The following is a 6000-nucleotide window of genomic DNA, read 5'->3' as shown; positions in this document are numbered from 1 at the left end:
ACTGGAAAGCCAGAAGAATTTTTCATGAATAGGAGGGGAAGGAGGGAAAGGCAGACAGGAGGTGCAAGGATGTTGTGAGTGAGCTAAATCCCCATGAATTGGAGAAAATCAATAAATAATGTCGGAAGCTGACAAATGAACAAACTACCACATAGGCTCATTATTTAGCTTTCCTGGAAATAACAAAGGGAAGAAATAGCTACAAAAATGAGAGGTGGTTGCCAGGGCAATTAAGCACACGAAAAGATGCCCAACCTCCTAATAAGACATTTCAAACATAAAAGAACACAGAGACACCGTATCTTACAAAATAGATAGCAAAGATCAAAAAGACTGATCTTTATTTGAATAGTATTGGGGAGGGGGAGAGAAATGGACACTTGAGCATGAAATTGGTGGACAAGTACATAAGTGCAATCTCTGGACATCTATCAAGATAACAAAAAGCACAAACCTTTTGACTCACAAATTCTTACAGATAGAGTCCCACACGTGCAGGAAAACATGAGTACAAGTTATTTGCTACTTCATTGTAATAAAGGTTGGTATCAATCCAAGTACCCCTCAGTAGTGGCTCATTAAATCAATTACACTCTATCCCTACAATGGATTCTTAGGAGTGTGCAGCATCCTAAGATATTAGACCAGTTATCTGACCTCCAAAATATACTGTCAGATGAAAAAGTTGCAGACAGTGTTTATGGCATGTTGCCATATATATTTCACTTTTGATGGATATTTATATCATATGCTGACATAGGCACAGCATTTCTCTGGAAGGACACCAATAAACTGGTAAGACTGGCTGCCTTTGGGAAGAGGAGATGGGTGGTGGAGATAGAGGAAGAGGGATTTACTTTTCTCTACCTTTTTGTATCTTTTGAAAGTTTTACCTATTTCTCTCAATTTGCTAAGTTGCTATGACAAATACCACAAACTGGCTTTGGGTTGACAACAGGAATATATTGGATCATGGTTTTGAAACTAGAAGAAGTCCAAAATCAAGATACCAGCAAGGCTTACTATCCTCCGGGGTCCGTAGCATCCTAGTGCTGGCTGCCATCAATCCTTGACTTGTAGCTCCGTCTCTGGTCACATGGCGATGTCTTCTCCTTTCTTATTTATGTAACTTCTGAGTTCTCTTTATAAGGCCTCCATTAATACAGATTAAGGCCCAGCATGATTCGGTTGGCCACACTTTAACCAAAAATAATATTGTCGAAAAGTCCTATTTATAAATGGATTCACACTCACAGGAATGGGATTAACATTAAGAACATGTTTTTTTTCTGGAGTACACACTTCAACTACCACACTATTCAAATAAATGTGAATAAATGTTAGGTGGTTGCCTCTGGAGAACTGAACAGGGGGTGGGAAGGAGAGGGCTAGAAGGTTGCTTTTAATCTTTTTTATACCTACCACTTGATTTACAAATGTTTAATCTACCTAGCAAAAGGCGAGAAGAAAGAAAGAAAAGAAAGGAAAGAAGGAAGAGAGAGAGGGAGGAAGGGAGGGAGGGAGGAAGAAAGAAAGAGAGAGAAGGTCCCGACTGACCTAAGGGTCTAGTGAAGGCAGGCAGTCCCTCCTAACCATGGAGAGTCCTGAGCAGTACCCCAAGACAAGGCCCAGTGGCTTCCTGTAAAGGGTCCAGCTTCCTTCATCTGGTTTCTGTCCATCCTGCCAGATTTGACACATCCAAGTAGCTGGTGACCCAGTTCCCAGAAAATCTCCCCTGCTGTCCTTTTTGTAAGGGCCCTGGGGGCTGTGGGGCTCTTGGCAGATGCCACATCTGTGGACACAAAGAAAAGCTTATTCTCCACTGAGCAGAGAGAGGGGGACCCAACAGAACACTGAGGGCCGTACAGCTGAGGTGGAGCACCCCTCTGACATGTAATATTCTTATTAGTTTGTTCCTTGTACATTTCCCCTCTCTGGAATTTAAGCTACACAAGGGAAGGGCCTGGGTTTATGTGGTAAGCAGCTTCTAACATGGCCCTACTCATCACACTCCTGGTGTTCACACACTTGTGTAATCCCCTTCAAGTGCGGGGTGGCTCACTTCTGATGGACAGAGTATGGCAAAGTGATGGATGACACTTCCGAGACTGGGTTCTAAAAGATGGTGTGCCAGTTTGAATGTATTATGTCCCCCCAAACACCATTATCTTTGATGTAATCTTGTGTGGGCAGACATTATCAGTGTTAATTAGATTGTAATTCTTTGCATCCCACCCAACTGTGGGTGATGACTCTGATTGGATAATTTCCATGGAGGTGTGGCCCCGCCCATTCAGGGTGGGTGTGAATTAAATTACTGGAGCACTATATAAGATCAGACAGAAGGAGCAAGCTGCTATAGCCAAGAGGAACACTTTGAAGAAAGCACAGGAGCTGCAAATGAGAAACAGTCTGAAGACAGCCGTTGAAAGCAGACTCTCGCTCTGGAGAAGCTGAGAGAGAACAAATATCCCAAGTGCAACTAAGAGTGACATTTTTGAAGAACTGCAGCCTAGAGAGGAACATCCTGGGAGAAAGCCATTTTGAAACCAGAACTTTGGAGCAGACGCCAGCCACGTGCCTTCCCAGCTAACGGAGGTTTTCCGGACACCATTGGCCATCCTCCAGTGAAGGTACCCGATTGCTGATGTGTTACCTTGGACACTTTATGGCCTTAAGACTGTAACTGTGTAACCAAATAAACCCCCTTTATAAAAGCCAATCCATTCCTGGTGTTTTGCATTCTGGCAGCATTGGCAAACTAGAACAGATGGTGACTTCCATCTCACCAGCCCTTTCCTGCTCTCCCATTCACTCACTCCAATGAAGCCAGCGGCCATGCTGCAAGCTGCCCAATGGAGAGGCCCACGTGGCAAGGGGCTGAGGGTGGCCAACAACCCTCGAGGAACTGAATCCTGGCAAAAACCACGTGAGTAAGCTTGGAAGTGAATCCTTTCCCAATAGAGCCATAAGAGGTCTGCTGCCCAGATGACACTACGTGGCATGTGAGAAACCCTGAAACAGAGGCCCCAGCTAAGCCATGCCTGGATTCCTGACCTACGAAGCAGTAGATAACCAATACACATTATTCCACTGACACATCTCCAATGCCTAAGCAGTTACAGAAAAGTTCTGTTAGACCTGCAAAAAAGCAAAAAGGATGGTGGTAAAGAGTGTGAGCTGTGGAGTCAGACAGACTTGAGTTCAAATCCCAGTTCTGTCATCGACTTGCTGTGTGACTTGGGGCAAGTCATTTCACCTCTCTGAACGTATGTTTTGTCATGTACAAAATATAACTTCCTTCCATGAACACATATTTATTAAGTCCCAACTTTCTCTGGTTCTCCATAGCCAGCATCCAATTCCTCAGCAAATCCTATCATCTCCACCTTCAAAATATATCCATACTGTACAAATGCTGGGGATTCAGGGATGATCAAAACAGATGCAGCCCCTGGTTTCATGGAGCTTACAGTCTAGAGGGGGAGGAAGATATTTCACATATAATCACATAAATGTATAAGTGACAGCTGTGATAAGTACTATTAAAGACAGATACAGGAAACTATGTAGGTACATTAGGGGTACCTCATCTCTCCTGGTGAGTCAGGGAGGGCTTCCCTGAGGAAGTGACATTTAAGCTGAGACCAGAGGGTGAGTGGGAGGCTGACGGAGTGGGGAGGGCAGCTCACTCAGTGTTCTGGTTTGAATGTATTATGTCCCCCAAAAAAGCCATATTCTTTGATGCAATCTTGTGGGGCAGACATAATAGTGGGGATTAAGTTGGAACGTTTGGATTGAGTTGTTTGCATGGAGGTGCGCCCCACCAACTGTAGATGATAACTGATGGGATATTTCCATGGAGGCGTGGCCCCGTATATTCAGGGTGGGCCTTGATCAGTGGAGCCATATAAATGAGCTGGCTCAAAGAGAAGGAACTAAGTGCAGCTGTGAGTGACGTTTCGAAGAGGAGCAAGCTTGCTAGAGAAGAACGTCCTGGGAGGAAGCCATTTTGAAACCAGAACTTTGGAGCAGACGCCAGCCACGTGCCTTCCCAGCTAACAGAGGTTTTGCGGACACCATTGGCCATCCTCCAGTGAAGGTACCTGATAACTGATGTGTTACCTTGGACACTTTATGGCCTTAAGACTGTAACTGTGTAGCCAAATAAACCCCCTTTTTATAAAAGCCAATCCATCTCTGGTGTTTTGCATTCCGCAGCATTAGCAAACTAGAACACTCAGGTAGGAAGACCTTGGAGCCTTCAAGTGACAGAAAGGAGGCCAGTGTAGATGAAGCAGACTGAGAGAGTAGGAGAGAACAGGAGGATGAAGTAGAGAGAAGACAGAAGTCAGAACAAGCAGCATCATGTAGGCCATTAAGTGTAGCCATTACTAATAAACATTGGGATAAAAGTGGCTTCAAGGGCAATGCCTTCAATATCCCCTGGGAAACAGGTATCATGTTTAGCACAAAATCCAGCTGCTTGTGGCTTCAGTAATAAAGGCCCACCTAAACAAGAAGGTTAGCGCTGCAGCTCGGTGGTGTCTTGGGCTCTAGACCTTCCCCTCATGTTTACAAGATGGCTGCTGTGGCTTCAAGGCCATCCTCCTACAATCACAAAAAAGACAAAAGAAAAGGGGGCTAGCAAAAAAAGGGGGAGGAGGGGGAAGCTTTCCTTTCACCAGGGAGCAAAATGTTTCCCTAAAGCCCCCTCAGCAAACTCTCCTTGTGTTTCATGGGCCAAGCCAGGTCACACAGCTGCCACAACTGCAAAGGAGGCTGGGAAATGAGCATCTGGCCAAGGGGAACAGGATTTCCAATCAAACTTTACCCCCTGAGGCTAAGCACAGCACTGTTCCAAATAAACTTGGGGTGTGTTTAGCAAGTTAGGAAGGGGATTGGAAACTAAGAGTGTCTCCACAGTAAAAAATTTTGACTTTGTCCTAAGAAGAACAGGAAAGTCAATGTGGGTTTATTATTACATCTTCTCTGGCTGTATCTCCTATTGTTGTACCTACAGTACCCAGACCAGAGCTTGGCACATCCTGGTGTTCAACATAGATGGAGTCCTTACCACCCCCAGCCTTTGCCCAGCAAATGACAGAACCAGAACTGGGCCCCGATTTTGTGTTGATTCTGCCAAGCCCCCTGCTTATCAAACATGGCAACTTCCCTGTGGGCCTTTCTGGCATGCATTTACCCTTCCTCTGATGTTCCTTCAGGAAGCCATCCTGTTCCCATTCCAATCCCCATGGTTGCGGGGCAGATGTCCTCATCATGCAGTTCCAAGCATGGCTAATGAAAGTAAGGTACAACCTCTTGCAACAGGGATTGATTCAAGAGTGGACAAGAGACCCAAGCTGGGCCCTTCAGAGCCAACTATAGGATTCTTGCCAAGCCTCTTGGGAAAGAGGAACATGGAGCTTCTTGGTGACCATAAGGTTGCAACTTGCCTGAGAATGAAATCAAACCAGAGTAAAGCAGAGCTACGAAGAGATAGAGGGAGTGTGGTTAACTCCTGATGACACTATTTGCATCCCTGGATCAAGCTAACCCTGAAGGCAACATTAACCCTTGGACTTTTCAGATGTGTGAGCTGATAAACTCCATTTTTGCTGAAGCTCAATTGAATAGGATTTCTGTCTCTCCTTCAAATGATGCTGTCAGGAATATCTCTTCACCTCTCAGCTCTATCTTCCTCTGTGTTGTCTTCTTTTTTTTTTAACATTTTATTTTGGAATAAATTCAAAGTTATAGAACAGTTGCAAAAACCATACAAACCCCATACACAGTACTCCAGCATTCCCTGACCCCCCCGATACCCCCCGATACCCCCCGATCCACAAACTTTATGTTGTCCCACTGCTGTTTCTTTCCCTCCCTCCCTCCCTCTCTCCCTCTCTCCCTATCTATCATCCATCATCTATTGCTGTCTTCTGAACATGAGAGCTAGCTGTACACCTCCTTGAACAAACACTATAATTCTCATATACAATT

Source organism: Choloepus didactylus, chromosome 19 (genome assembly GCF_015220235.1).
Source record: "Choloepus didactylus isolate mChoDid1 chromosome 19, mChoDid1.pri, whole genome shotgun sequence".
NCBI classification, from domain to species: domain Eukaryota; kingdom Metazoa; phylum Chordata; class Mammalia; order Pilosa; family Megalonychidae; genus Choloepus; species Choloepus didactylus.
The sequence above is the reverse complement of the archived record's forward strand: the minus strand, read 5'-3'. Positions refer to the sequence as shown.